Below are 16,170 nucleotides of genomic sequence, written 5' to 3'. Positions count from 1 at the left end.
AAACTTCAGGAGTTTGGGGACTTTGTTTTATCTGCCCCTGCTTCCCCCATACCTGATATAACAGTTGGCATTTCTAGATGCACATTAAATATCTTTAGAAGGAATGCCCGAATAAAATTATTTCATTTTGACATGCTGAAAGGAATAGTCTTTTTATCCCTCAGAGTGCCTTGTGCATAACAGGTCCTCCATGCAAATACCTGGAGAGAACACTTGAACGATAAACAGTATATCAATCAGCTTGGATTCGTGCCAGATAATAATGAGTTAACTATGATTACATGTTGAAGAATATGCAAAGTGTCTTACATGCTTTACCTCATAACTACCCCCCCTTTTTTTAAAAGATTTTGTTTATTTATGTGACAGAGAGACAGCCAGCAAGAGAGGGAACACAGCAGGGGGTGTGGGAGAGGAAGAAGCAGGGTCCCAGCAGAGGAGCCTGATGTGGGACTCGATCCTGGAACGCCGGGATCACGCCCTGAGCCGAAGGCAGACGCTTAACGACTGCGCTACCCAGGCGCCCCATAACTACCTCTTCTAAACCCAAGATAGGTGGTGGTGGTGGTCCATTTTAACAATAAGGAAATCAGATTTCAGGGCACCTGGGTGGCTCAGTCCTTTAAGCATCTGCCTTTGGCTCGGGTCATGATCCCAGGGTCCTGGGATCAAGCCCCACATTGGGCTCCCTGCTCAGCAGGAAGCCTGCTTCTCTCTCTCCCTCTGCCTGCCGCTCCTCCTGCTTGTGTTCTCCAGCTCTCTGTCAAATAAGTAAATAAAAATCTAAAAAAAAAAAAAAAAAAAGAAACCAGATTTTAGAGAAGTTAAGTAACTTGCTCAAGGTCATACCACTGAAAATGATAAAGCCAGGACTTGATCCTGGTGTTTCGCATTTGAAGGTCTATAGCCTTAAGCACCAGATTGCATTGGGCCCAGAGGAGATAGCTAACCATTTTCAGGATTCCTGGATTAATTGGAATAAGAGATGTTTGAGGTGCCGTATACCCATCTTTAATAAGGATGGCAAAGAGATACAAAGAAAGTACTTCATGAAGGAATTACTTAGTCATTGTCCACTGACTTGACAGTGAGCCTGTCTGAACTTGTTCCATTATTTTATTATGATTAGAGAAATGTGTTAAAACTTAAATTCGAGGGAAAGTTAATGAAGCAAAGTCCAAAAGTTAGCAAAAGGAGAAAATGAATCAGGCTGATAAAAAGCTCAACTTGAAGGACTTCTTCCAAACCTTTGAAAGTCACATTTCTTCATAAAGGGCTAAGTGGCCCAACTTTAATTATGCTTTTTTTTTTAGTGCAGCTAAAAATCATGACTACCGATAGGCTTCAACAACTATACCTATAAAATGAGTTGGAATTCATTTTTTAAAAATGTAAGTCCAAATCGTCCTGAGGCAGTCCAGGACTTAGAAGCAGACACCTTTGGCTTCGAAATGCTGGCTTTGCCAGTTTCTACCTGGTTTTCCAGTTTGGGCTGGTTGTGAGGAAAGCTGCTACGGTCATTCTCCTGCATGTCCCTGCACATCTTTCTCTGGGAATTCCTAGGAGTGAAATTGCAAGGTCATAGGATAAGTTTGGCTTTAGTAGATACTATCAAAAAGTGTCTCAAAGTGTTTATACCAACTTATACTTCTATGTACCAGTAATGTGTGAGATTTCCAGTTGCACCAGAGCCTTACAACGTGGGATACTGTCAGTCTTTTACGTTACCTTAATAATAAAGAAAGAAAAAAGAAAAAAACCTTGCATGACATAAATTCTTCTTCTTGAGTCTCAGGAGCAATTTCCAAAGGCTGGAATACCCTGGAAGGAAGGAAGGAAGGAAGGAAGGAAGGAAGGAAGGAAGGAAGGAAGGAAGGGGGAGGGAGGAAGAAAGGAAGAAAGAGAAAGAAGGAAAGGAAGAAAGCTGAGCAGTCCCATTTTCCAACACACCTAACAAGTTATTTATGGCAGTGGTGAAGAATTCAGTTCAATAGAAAAGTATAAAAAAGCAATTACTAGTCTAGATTCAGTGTAGACAGTTTGTTTCCTACTCAAAACCCACACTAACAGGGCTTCAGCGTTGCTCAGTACCTATCCTTTGGGGAAGGTGAACTTACCTCCAGCTCAGAAGGGAATCCTGATTGATCCATCTAAGCTAATCATAGTTTTCCTATTCCTCTCACGAGTGATTAGCTGAGCAAAGAGCATGTGACCTGGGTCTAGCCAATGAGAAATGGGGAAATGTGTAGGGGCAAGAGGACAGCTCCTAGGAAAGGTTTTCTTACTGTTAAGAAGGAGATTCCAAAAGAAATGGTCTCTTCTTGATTCTGGATGTGGTATATCTGGATGGATACGAAACTGCAACAGCCACCTGACTGCCCGGCTGAAGACAACGCCTAGGCATGAAAGAATGACAGGAAATGGCGGTGGAGCGTATGTTCTGGAACCCGCTCTAAGTTTATATGAAGTAATAAATTCATTTATTGCTTAAGACCACTGAGGCCGGGTTTTTCTGTTACTGGCCACTGTCACTAAAAACCCTGACATTGGACGGTGTTCAAATGACAAAGGGGAAACTGAGCTCTCACTCATCCCTTACAAATATGTATAACAATCTCCTCTTTGTTCTAGACCAGTGGTTCTCAATCCTTAGCGTGCAGTAGAATCACCTGGAAGGCTTATTAAAATGGGCTACAGGGTCCACTACAGAAGTTTCTGATTCAGGCGGTAGGGTCAGGAATTTGCATTTTCCCGAGTGATGCTGATGCTGCCGGTCCAGGGACCCGCACTTTGAGAACCGCTGTGCTAGAATATAGATACCATTGTCATGTATTTAGAAACATGCTTTTTAAAAGCTCACATCTTTCATGGACTTCTCTTTCATGTTAAGGAATACAAACCTTGTTTCATCATTCTGAGTGACTACCTAGTATTATATTGTGTGGACGTACCAGACTTTGTAAAACCACGTTACTAATCATCTGTTATTTGGGGGCTTTGTAATATCACAGTAACACAAACAGTCCTGCCATAAACATCCCTTTAGAGTAATCCTGACTAACTGATTAGTAGTGTCCTTGAGGTAAATTCCTAGAAGTACAGTTGCTGATCAAAGGGAGATGTCTGAATTTTTTTTCCTTCTTGTAACATGTTGACAATGCTTCTAATCTCTACTTCCAGACACATTATCCTTAGGTTTAGGTATTTTGCTGGAGGATTTTTGGTTGATCCTGCCTCAGCAGGCCGAGACCTTAGCCATTCGCCTTGTGCTGGTCTTTCTTTTATATTAAAGAGTTGAACAGAAAAGGCCATGGGCACTGCCAGGCACAGGCTATCACATTCCTAAGGGTTAACTTACTGATTTATCCTAGGGGAAGTGAATGGAAGCCTGAGAGCTTCTTAAGTTTTTTGGTCTTTATACCATGCTTTTTATCTTTGTCATATCTTTATTTGAGAATAAAGGAAACCAGCGCCCAATGCTCCAAAGATGGATGCCGGCATTTGGATGTCATCTGTCAATCATCCTAGACATTAAAGAAGGGGCTGTGATGCCTGGCCATGGAAGCATTTATTTTCAGATGTAAATGCCTTCCTAAGTCAGAGTAGCACCTTTATAGTTCAGCCAGGACGTTTAGTATAATTCAGCGGAAGACGGCTCACCAGAAGTTAGCCGGCAAACAAAATACGGATAATACCTGATTAGTACTGGTCTTGGCTTAAGTTCTTTAGAAAGTAGAGCCAAAGGCAAAGATTAAAGCATGCAACGTATTTTCATTTTTAAGTACAGAAGTTTATTTCTCTCTCACTTAAAAACTCAGTGATGGGGGTGCCTGGGTGGCTCAGTTGGTTAAGCGTCTAATTTCCGTTCAGGTTGTGATCTCAGGGTCCGGGGATCCAGTCCTGTGGCAGGCAGACTCCCCACTCAGCCGGGAGTCTGCCTGTCCCTCTGCCTCTTCCTCTGCTCCTCCCCCCACTAGTCCTCTCTCTAAATAGATAAAATTAAAAAAAAAAAAAAAACCACCTCAATGATAGATGATTCTATACTGGCATGGTAACCCGGCAATCACTGATTTGTAGCCTCCAAAATTGCTCCAAATTATTGCTGCCCGGGCGGGGAGGGCGTGTAGGGTGGAGGTAAGGAGAAGAAAGAGAGAGAGGAAGGAGGAAGGGGGAAGGGAAGTGTGTAACTCAGTTGTTTTCAGGGCAAGACCTGGAATTTGCGGATAGCACTTCTGCTCACTTCCCATTGGCAAGAAGTTAGCCACACCCAGCTCCGAGGGTTGGGTCTCTAGCTGTGCAGCCACTTGTAAGGCATTGAAGCTGATTTGGGAGGTTCAGACCCAGGGAAGTGAGGGTGGAGGGAATTGGAAGCCAGGCAAAGAAAGATGTGAAGCCACGTGATGCTCTATCTTCTGAGCCAGTCATAAGGAGGCACGTGGCCTGCTCATCGGGCTTGTTCGCTTTGCACCCAGTACGTTATGCTAGGATTGCAGGAAGGAAGCATGCCTGGAAGTAGTCGGTGGAGGAGGGAGAGGAAGGGGAATTTATCTTTCCCTCTGCCTCCCAGCTCCCATTTCCTGTTGGTCAAGGCTTACCCTTCTGGGGAGCTCATTCTCTTCTCTTTCTCTTGCCTGATCCCCCCCCCCCCCGCCTTGGCAACTGCTCGGGAGGCGGGAGATCCCCTGAGCCAGAAGGAGAAGGCTGACCCCACGTGAGTGAGACACTGCCCAGAGAGGGGAAGGGTCCGTTAGGAGCATCTGAAGGTGTGTCCACGATCTGTGTTCTAACGTATTACTTCGTGTCATTTGGAGTAGAAAGTAAAAGGGACTTTGTTGAAAACTTTTCTAACTGAAATCTATTGAAGTTCTGAGCCCGTTGGTCGGTACTTAATAGAATGAACTTATTGGTCAGAGACTGGTAGGAAGAGGGGAGTCTGTCTATATCTTTTTATTTATTTATCTATTTGAGAGAGAGAGTGCACAAGCCAGGGGGAGAGACTGAGGGAGAGGGAGAATCAGACACCCTGCTGAGCAGGGAGTCCAACGTGGGGCTTGATCCCAGGACCCTGGGATCAGGGTCTGAGCCGAAAGCAGATGCTTAACCAGCTGAGCTGCCCAGGTGCCCCTCTCTTCATCTTTGACTAAGAATTCTAATATAGGGATGTTTTTGTCAGGAATCTCAGAAACCTAAAGGAGGATTTCCTCGTTCTGCTTTTCCCCCATGAAGTTGATTAGGATGTTATAAGAGGATTTTCCTTCCTTCCATCCATCCTTCCTTCCTTCCTTCCTTCCTTCTTTCCTTCCTTCCTTCCTTCCTTCCAAAAGGGAGATTTGTATCTGATTACCTGTGATTTGTCAAGAAGTTAAATTCCTTCCTGGCTTTTTTTTCTTGAAAGCCCAGCAAAATTCAAATGGCATAAAACACAAACTGTTAGCCAGCCAAATTAGTATGTACTTTAGGTTGTCTTTGAGCTTGACATGTCTGTTTCCTGTGAATCTGTGAATTTAGAAATACAGCCTAATCAAAACATAATCAAAAGACCCCCTTCTCCAATAAGAAACAGGCTCAGTAGATTTTGAAACACTTAACTCTTTTCAGAGGATCTTTAAAAATAGCAATCTGATTGTATTGGCACAAATGCTGTTTAAGGGACAGTGCGTAGCTTACTTTCTCTAGAATCAGGAGGTTTTGAATTAAGTATCTTGGTGACCTTGGACTTTTTTTTTTTTTTTAAAGAAATCATGACCTGAGCTGAAATCAAGAGTAGGACACCCAACCACCTGAGCCATGCAGGTGCCCCTTTCTTGGACATACTTAGACTACTTAGACTCTTAGTTTTATTTTCTGTACATGGGGGATTATAACAGCATCTAGTATTCTTTTTTTTTTTTTTTTAAGATTTTATTTATTTATTTGACAGAGAGGCAGAGAGAGGGGGAACACAAGCAGGGGGAGTGGGAGAGAGAGAAGCAGGCTCCCAGTGGAGGAGCCTGATGTGGGGCTCGATCCCAGAACGCTGGGATCACGCCCTGAGCCGAAGGCAGACGCTTAACGACTGAGCCACCCAGACGCCCCAACAGCATCTAGTATTCTAACAGTATCTGTTATCATACGACTGTCCACTTCACAGGGCTCTCATGAGAGCTAAATGAGGTAATACACATGTCCAGCTCCTGACACTTAGGGCTCTCAACAAGTGACAGAAGCTATCATCGTCATCGTCGTCATCATCTTATTGTATGGTTCACTATTGCTCCATTTGTTGACAAATTATTCTATGTTGTTGACATTTGAAGGTTTTTAGTGATCCTTCAGTTCAGTAAAGGGCTAATGGCAGCTATCAGAAGGCATGGGGTCAGGCAAGGTTGGCGCTTGAGTGTCAATCCTTTAATTGTGTTTGTTACAGATTATACAACCATCACGTTAAACTTCCTTTTAAAGATATTTTAACTCTCACATTAAAGGGCAAGTGCGTTTACCTCAAGTTTATCTCCCATTGTCTTGATAGGAAGTCTTATAATAGTGCTTGGGATCAGTGAAAACCCTGTGGCGATTCCCCATTCACCTGCCCACGGAAAGATCTTCCTTGTCCATGGAAGCTTTCCGATGTTCCAGTTGTAAAGGATCACATGTAACATTCATATTCCACCCTTATCTTACTTCAAAAACAAAACACACAAACAAACAAAACCCCCTACCTCATGGTAACAGCCTCTGTTAGTGTAATAATCCTGTGGACTTGCTAATTGCTAGCAGGCGTCATTAATCAATTTGTTTACACTTGGCTTACTGTGATTCGGCCCTTATAAAGTCTATTCATTGGTTTCTAGTAGAAACCAAAGACTTATCCCAAATATTCGGCAGCCCTAGGACTAAGAACATTAGGGCTCTCCCTTCATATTTTGGAGTATTTATCAGCACTGTGGTTCCACACCCCCCCCCCCACCTCAGGACGGATGTATTACTGGTGGAGTGTATGTCCTATAAAGTAAAGTGTCATATTTTCTTGACTCAGCAATTCTTAGCTGCAAGACAGTAATTCATCTGGTCAACACCAGCCTCCAAGTAAGAAGGAAGACGAGAAAGAGAATTAGGAAGATTCATCCATAGACTCTCTCTTACCACCTCTCCAACAAGACTTAGGATCTGATCTTTCTAGCTCTTGACCCTCAAAGAAGACAAAAATGAAACCAGAGTGAGTCTTGGGAAAAGGATCCTGGGGAAGATGAGGTTGGAGAAGGAGGAAACTGGACAAATGAACAACCTTCTCTTTAACTCTGACCCCCTCCTCTTGGCTCAGTTCCTTCCCCTCCCTCCAGTCCACCCACACTGATCTCTTTATGAGTCCTCAAATACATAAGTTCTCCCATGATTCTAGAGTGTCAGAGCAGGAAGAGATGTCAAGATATAGTCAAATGACCTTTTTTTTTTAGACTTCGCTTTCTGGAGTGTTGGGGTTTTCTTGGAGGTCCCCTTGAGTCTATTGGAAGAGCACAATAGCAAGGAAAGGGAGGCTGAATTGACGGGAACCAAGACCCTCCTCCTCTAATTCAGTCAGATCAGCTCCATTTTGTGCTTTCTGTAGTTTCAGAAGCTCGTTACCTATTGCTCAATATTCACACCCACTTCGTCCTTCCTACACCCTGATTTTGTGTGCAGTGGCAATGGGCCCAACTCCAGGCTGTGGAGAGTGATAAAAGTTATTCACGACAATCCTGTCCCTCAATTCCTCAGGCTTGTTGGCAGCTGGGGCTTGGCATATGACCTACGGTGGGCCCCTGACACATGAGAAGTCCCTGATGCTCCAAGTTTTGTGAAACTTTGACTTCCTTAGGAAATATGGACCTCTGTGGCTGGTACCGACCTTCCCCTTCTTCCTTCTTCCTCCTTTCAATGCCACCGTCCTGTCTGACATTACATCAGTAACCTTGTGACCTTGAGTATGATAGGAATGCCTGGAATCACAGAAACATTGAACCTGACCTCAGCACTGAGCCAATCCCAGCAACCATCTAGCTCCAGAATTCTTGCCACATGAGGAAAGGGCCCCACTATTGCCTAAGCCACTTCAGTTGGGTTTTTGCCACTTGCATCCAAAAAAAAAAAAAAAAAAAAAAAAAAAATTCTTAGTAGATACACACATATTATGCTTCTGGATAAGATTTTGTTTAGATCAAGGATTTTGAGGCTAAAAATACTTTATGATATCCTAATCTTGTCCCATCATCTCATTTTCAACAAAATAGAAACAGTTTTAATTGTGTATTGCTGTATAAATAACTACCTCAAAATGTAGTGGCTTCAAGCTATAGGCTTTTTGTTATCTCTTCCAGTTCTGGAGTGGCCGAGGCTCAGCTGGGCAGTCCTTCTGTTCCTTCTGATATCCCTGAGTGCTAGACTGCTCCGGGGGCTCCGTAGGCTCACTTGCCTAATGCCTGACAGGAATAGCTCAAAGGCTGGGCTCCGCTGGGGCACTTGGCCTCTCTCTCTCTCTGTTTATCTATCCATCTCTCTGTAATTTCAGAGCCTCTCCTTGTCCATATGTCCTTTCCATGTAGCCTGTCCATTTGGTCTTCTTAGACAGCTGACTTCTTTTCTTACATGGCACCTTAGAGCTGCCCAAAGCACAGTCACAGAAGCCACCAGGCCCGGGCACCTGAGTGGCTCAGTCGGTTAAGCATCTGCCTTTGGCTCAGGTCATGATCCCAGGGTCTTGGGATCAAGCCCCTCATCAGGGGTCTCTGCTCAGTGGGGAGCCTGCTTCTCTTTCTCCCTCTGCAGCCTCCCTGGTTGTGCTCTTTCTCTCTCTCTCTGTCAAATAAATAAATACAATCTTAAGAAAAAAAAAAAGAAGAAGCCACCAGGCCCTTCTAAGTCATAGTGTCACATTCATGATATTCCACTGATTAAAGGGAGTCACAGGGCCATTTAGATTCAAGAGTGGAGGACTGCACGAGGGTGTGACTACCAGGAGGCCTGTTTGATTGGAGGCAATCTTTGCAGATGAGCTACTGCAGAAACTGAGACCCAGACTGTGAAAGCTTGTTTTCGAAGCTTCTAGAACCATAGCTATTTAATTTAGAAGATCATTGAAGGGATGAGAGATTCACATGGGATGGGGTCAGGAGGTGTGGAGAAGGGAGAGAAGGTACTTACTGCTAGCCCAGGATTTTTTACTCTCAGCACCCTTGACATTTGGGGCCAGATAATCCTTTGTTGTGGGGGGGATGTCCTGTGCATTGCAGGGTGTTTAGTAACATCCCTGGCCTCTGGCCACTAGATACTAGTAGCACGCCTCCCCAGTTGTGACAGTCAAAAATGTGGCCAGACATTACCAAAAGTCCCCTGGAGACGAAAGAGCCATAGTTGAAAACAATGGTCCTAACCTTGTTTAAAGGTTCTGTTACTTCACAGAAATCCTGCTGGGCTGGGGAGCCCGATCTTACATGTGGGCCAATGGAGCACAATTATTTATTTATTTATTTATTTATTCATTCATTCATTCATTCATTCATTCATTTATAAGATTTTACTTATTTATTTGACAGAGACAGCCAGCGAGAGAGAGCACAAGTAGGGGGAGTAGGAGAGGAAGAAGCAGGCTCCCAGCGGAGGAGCCTGATGTGGGGCTCGATCCCGGAACGCCAGGATCACACCCTGAGCCGAAGGCAGATGCTTAACGAATGCGCCACCCAGGCACCCCAGAGCACATTTATATTCTTACATTCTTCCAGTGGGAAATGTCTCTATGTAATAGAAAAAGTTAGGAGAATCAATTTCACACTCTGGGCCACTTGTTCTATGTAGAGCCTTTATTTTGGATAAAGGGGTTTTAATTTCTGCTGTAAGTTCACCAAAGTACTTTAAGGATTGTGCCCCCAAGTGAAATCTAAGCCAGTATCCTCCTTCACTATCCACCAGTACATAGTACTAAGCAATTCCTTTCCATTTTTTTTCTTTTGCTTTTACCAAGAGGTGTCCACAAATAGGTAGATTTTAAAATCACAGGACATGGGGCACCTGGGTGGCTCCGTCAGCTGAGCATCTGACTTTGGCTCAGGTTGTGATCTCCAGGTCCTGGGATCGAGCCCTGTGTAGGACTCTGCACTCAGCGAGGAGTCTGCTTCTCCCTCTTCCTCTGTGCTTCCCCCCCCCCCGCCAGAACTCGTGCTCCTGTGCACATGTGCACACTCTCTCAAATAAATAAATAAATAAGATCTTTTAAAAAGACGAAACAAAACCACAGGACAGGTTGAGGTCAGCTAGAGAAGGAGGTAGATGAGGAAAGAAAAAAAGATGGTGGTCTAGGCCAGGATCCACCCTGAGTCCCTTCAACATTTAGAGGCAGACAGAAAAGGAAGAACACCAGAAAAATGTTACACATACACACACATCTACAAATATACAACTGCAGGGGCGCCTAGCAGGCTCAGTAGTACAGCACGCAACTCTTCAGCTCAGGGTCGTGAGTTCAAGCCCCACATTGGGCGTAGAGCTTACTTCAGATAAATAAATAAATAAAAATTTCACCAAAACACAAATATACAACTAGGGACCACCCTTATAGCTCACAATCCAAGCAATGATTCAAACTTGGCAATCCTACACTATTTAGCCTGCCCTGCCTTCCCTGCAGAAACTGTCGTAAAAGCTCTGACCTAGATTTTTCCCTTCTTCCTGTCTCCTTCCCCTGACCAAAACCTGATGCTGCTCACATGGCCCTGTGTCGCCTGTCATGCTTCCTGCTTCTAGGATCTATGAGTACTTTAAACTTTGTTTTTCTGAACCTTTCCTGTGTCTCTCCTTGTGGCCACGCCTGACCAACCATTGCATAAAATACCGCAGATCATGGATACATTCTGATGGTACAGCCAACAGGATTTCCTGGTGGATGGGGTATGGAAACTGAGACAAAGAGAGGAGGCAAGGATGAATACAAGGTTTTTGGCCAGAGCAACTGGACGGAGGAAGCTGAAACTTGCAGAGAAACAGGAGACTGCATGTAGTACAAGCCACAGTGGCGTGGAGGAACACAAGTCCAAGTTTAGCCATGGTTTTTTGGTTTTTTGCATGTGTGCTTTTAAGATTTATTTATTATTTTGAGAGAGAGAGTGAGTGAGCACACAGGAGATAGGGGCAGAGGGAGAGGGAGTCTCAAGCCGACTCTGTGCTGAGCGCTGAGCCCCATGCAGGACTTGATATCATAACCCTGAGATCACGACCTGAGCCAAAACCAAGAGTCCCGGAAGTTCAGCCATGTTAATGTCAACATTTCTCTTAGACGTCCAAGAGGTGAAATTGAGTAGGTGTTTAAATAAACGGGTCTGGAATTCAGGAGAAAAGTCTGGGCTAGATAAAGGTTTTGGGAGTTATTGGTGTAGAGATGATGTTTAAAGCCATGGGACCAAAAGAAATTACCATAGTGGGGGCCTGGCTGGCTCTGTCAGCCGAGTATGCAACTCTTGATCTCAGGGTCATGAATTCAAGCGCCATATTGGGTATAGAGCTTACTTAAAAAAAAAAAAAATGACCAGGATAGTGAGCATTTAGGGAAAAGCAGAGGACCAAGGTGCCGTGGGACCACCAAACTTGAAAGTGAAAAGTTGGTCCCAGTGTTTTGTTTTGTTAATATTTATTTATTTATTTTAGAGAGAGAGAGAGAGTGAGGGAGCGCCAGCAGGGGGAGGGGCAGAGGGAGAAGAGAATCTCAAGCAGACTCTCCCTGCTGAGCACAGAGCCAACGCAGGCTCCCTCTCACGACCCTGAGATCATGACCTGAGCCAAAACCAAGTGTTGGACTCTTAGCCGACTGAGCCACCCAGGTGACCTGGTCCCAATGATTTTCTTTTTTTTTTTTTTAAAGATTTTATTTATTTATTCGACAGAGACAGAGACAGAGACAGCCAGCGAGAGAGGGAACACAAGCAGGGGGAGTGGGAGAGGAAGAAGCAGGCTCCTAGCGGAGGAGCCCGACGTGGGACTCGATCCCATAACGCCGGGATCACGCCCTGAGCCGACGGCAGACGCTCAACCGCTGCGCCACCCAGGCGCCCCAAGGTCCCAATGATTTTCTAAGGTTCATCTGCATTGTCTAATTCTGTGATCCTGATGGGGTTCATTAAGTTTCTCAGTCTTTCCCCAAATCTACAAATTCAATGTAATTATTCATCAATTAACTATTCATCATTTGAGTCAAATTGTTATTGTTCCAGTTATCTATGGCTGCATAACAACTTCACCAAAACACAGTGCCGTAAAACACCAACATTTTATTATAGTTCATGATTTGTGGGTACAGAGTACAGGCAGGGCTTTGTGATTCTTCCAGTGCATCTGGAGTAGCTGGAGGTCTATCGGGGGTATTCAGCTGCTGAATGTACTAATACAGTTGCCCTTTGAATAGCATAGTGGCTAGGGGTTAGTTGAAAATCCATGTATAAATTGTGACTCCTCTAAAACTTAACTACCAATGGCCTGCTGTCGACCAGAATCCTTCCTGATGACTTATACAACCAATTCACACATATTTTGTTTGTTATATGTGTTATACACTGTATTCTTACAATAAAATATGGTAGAGAAAAGAACATGTTAAGGAAACCATAAGGAAAATACATGTACATTACTACAGTGTATTTATGGAAAATAACCCGTGTAAGTGGACCCGTGCAGTTCAAACCCGTGTCATTAGAGGGTCAACTGTGTATTCAGTGAGGAGAGATGCGAACGGAGTCTTGCAGCCAAGCGTATAAGAGCAGATGGAAGATGTTACACTGCGTTGTGCAGGAAGAGAAGGTTGGGTATTCCTGGAGAGTGGACTACAGCCTTCTCAGCTGTAGTCTCAGCCCCCCGGGGCTGTTGCAGAAGTTGGGGGGAAATAGCCAGAAGTTTGGTAAATTGCAGCATAAATAAGAAGAGACAATGTTACTAGCGTACAGAGGAAACAGAATCCCATCAGAGTGTGGGCTTTCCTCTAGCTCATGGCTCTCATTTCATCTAAGACTTGAGCCTTGACCTCGTGAGCTACGGATCCTTGTGCTGGAAGCTGCTGTTTTACACACTTCTGCGGGAATGCTTTCCAGACTTTTCCAGGCACAAGTGCTTGCTTCGTCTGCTGTGTTCCTGCCGTGTTTTGCACCCACGGGAGGTCCTCATCATCTGAGAAAAACTGGTACTGAGATAAAGACTGTGAACAAGGAGCAACTTGGCTGTGTGGTGTGGATGTGTGTTTGGGGCCAGGATAGGCTTCATAAGAAATGACCTTGGAAGAAAATGAAAAAACTAGAAAAGTGGGAGCGGGGGGAATGCCTCTTTTTTTTTTTTTTTTTTTTTTTTAAGATTTTATTTATTTGTTCATGAGAGAGAGAGAGGGGCAGAGAGAGAAGCAGGCTCCCTGCCGAGCAGAGAGCCTGAAGTGAGGCTCGATCCTAGGACCCTGGGATCATGACCTGAGCTGAAGGCAGACACTCAACCAACTGAGCCACCCAGGCGCCCCTAAAAAATGCTTTCTTGAGAGAATATTACTATTACAACTACGCTCAAGAGGCAAAGAATGAATCAAGTGTTTATTGTTTGGTTTGGCGTAAAGCTTCATAAATAAAACTTAATGATGAAGAGCACAAGAAGTCATCTTTGATTCAGGCATCACTTTTTTGGCGTAATTTAAAAAAAAGATCCGTTTTTCATTCATTTGGACATAACTGTTGTGTGCATGCGCGTGTGTATAACATTCTGAAGCTTCAGTATTTGAAATTTTTTGATCTATAATATCCTTACAGAAAAGTGTACAACTCATGAATGTGCTGTTCAATGAATCTTCATTTTCATAAATCGTTCACACCCAGTGGTCGGCACCTACCTCCACAAACAGAACGTTACTGGCACCTGGATGTTCCTCTCGCCCAAATCCAGTTATTATCCACCCCTTCCACAAGTAATCGCTCGCCTGACTTCTAACAGCATGGATGAGTTTTGCTTGTTCTTAAACTTCCTGTAAATGGAATTATATTTTGATTCTGGCTGCTTTTTCTCCACAGCGTGTCCCTGAGATTTACATATGTTGTTGCTCGTGTTGGCTTATTCGTCCTCATGGCTGTGTATTTCATAGTATGTTCATGCCACAATGTATCCATTCCACTACTGATGGATATTTGGGAAGTTTCCAGTTTGAGGCTCTTATGAATAGCATTACTGTGAACATTCTAGTATGAGTTTTGGTACCCACGTGTGTGCACTTCTGTTGGGTCATGCCTGTGAATCTGTTGCCTTGGTCATATCTGTTCAAACTTGTTGCTGCAAAAACGTTTCACTGGTGGATTTCACTGACATTTGATAAACTTTATAAAAGAGTACACAATGATTCAGCATTAAAACGAAAAGTGATTCTATCCACAGTTCTTGCGGATACAGAAACAGAGTAGCAGGGTACAAATGATGTTATTGAAAGAGATATTTATCCAGGGAGGAATACATCAATTCTTCTAAATGTTTGTGGAAGGAAACTAAGAAGACAGACACCCTCAAGGAGATGAAGCTGCCAATTATTCTTGACTTCATGCTGTTTCTCATATATGCGCACAAGCATTTCCTATCACAACATCAAGCCATGCAGCTTGAAGGTGGAGAAATGGCCAAATTCCTTGAAACAGATGAAAGAAATTTCAGAGTGGTGAGAAGCTGGTATGCCTTATTCATGTGTCATGCGGGGCTGTCATTAAGGCTTAGTGTCATAGTTAAATTGGCAGCATTTTTTATTTTTCCTTGGAGGTAGATAAATAACGCATTCCTAACAGTAACAAATAGAACAGTCTTCTATTTGATGAAATATGGTAATTAGAATGATAATATTAAAGCTGTAATTTATTGGTACAAGCATTGCACTCAGCAATTTACAAACATTCTGTCGTTTAATTTGGTCTTCACGGCAGCCCTACATGGTAGATAGTATTTTCAGCCCTGGAGAAATTAGGCCCCTTGCACGCAGCTGCTGTAGCCGTGAGCGGTGGAGCGGGCCTCGGACCCAGGTGTGTGTAACTCACTGCACGCTGAGTCGGCCCAGTGCTGGGAGGCGTGAGGTTTTCCAGCTCTCTTACGGAGGATAAATTCATCGGAGGTGAAGAGGGACAGGAAGATAATTTTGGCACCGTGTCTAGGCAGTGTTCTCTGCTCCAGCTTTAACAAAAGCTACTGCTCCCATCCAAGCTCTCATCATCCATTACCTGCATCCGTTGGAATAATTTCCTAAGTGTTCTTGCTTCAACATTATCCCCCCTGCAATCTGTCCTCAACAGAGCAGCTGGAGTGAACATTTAAGACATGAAGTCAGAACATGTCACTCCACCGCAAACCCTCCATCAGAGGCACATCTCACTTGGGGTAAGCGATGAGATCTCCAGCATCCCACAGCCTCTGGGCTGAGTGACCTCCTGTTATGGTCTGACTTCCTCTTCCTACAGCCTCCCTGCACTTAGCTATGGCAGGGCTGGCCTCCTGATGCAGCTTTCCCAGTTTGTGTCCCCCCAGGAGGAGACTTGGAGAGCAGGATTTGAGTGTCAATCACTTATTTGGAAAGTGAAGGAAATACCTCTAGCTGTTGAGAGGGGAACACAGGAAGAAGGACGTTCTTTTTTAAAAAACATTTTATGTATTTGAGAGAGAGCACGCAAACGCGGGAGCAGAGGGGAGGGGCCCAGGGAGAAGCAGGCTCCCCACTGAGCAGGGAGCCCAGGCAGGGTCATCCCAGGACCCCGAGATCATGACCCCAGCTGAAGGCAGACACTTAACTGACTGAGCCACAAGAGGGCGGCTCTTAATAAAGGCGTGCTACTAAGCCAGCTACCGCTCTGGGCCACTGATGCCAATTCCGTTGGCAAACTCTGGGGGCCCGTGTAGAACAGGCACCTCACGTTAGCCCTCCAGACAGGCCCCGGGGCCGGGGTGTTTATACACCAGCTCTCTCCCGTCCGCAGTCCACGTTAATCTCACCACTACCGGCCAGTCCGGGTGAGGGCAGAGCAGGCTTCAGCAGCCCGGAGAGAGCCTTCGGGCAAAAAAGATGCGGAGGCTGGTAATTTGACATTTGACATCGGGTTGGCAAAGGGATGGCAAAGCCTCAGGCATGTGCATTTGCTGTTTCCACTGCCTGGGACATTAGTCCCTCCGCTACTTGCA

Source organism: Ursus americanus, chromosome 14, assembly GCF_024610735.1.
Source record: "Ursus americanus isolate L20-20 chromosome 14, mUrsAme1.1.p, whole genome shotgun sequence".
NCBI lineage: Eukaryota > Metazoa > Chordata > Mammalia > Carnivora > Ursidae > Ursus > Ursus americanus.
The sequence above is the reverse complement of the archived record's forward strand: the minus strand, read 5'-3'. Positions refer to the sequence as shown.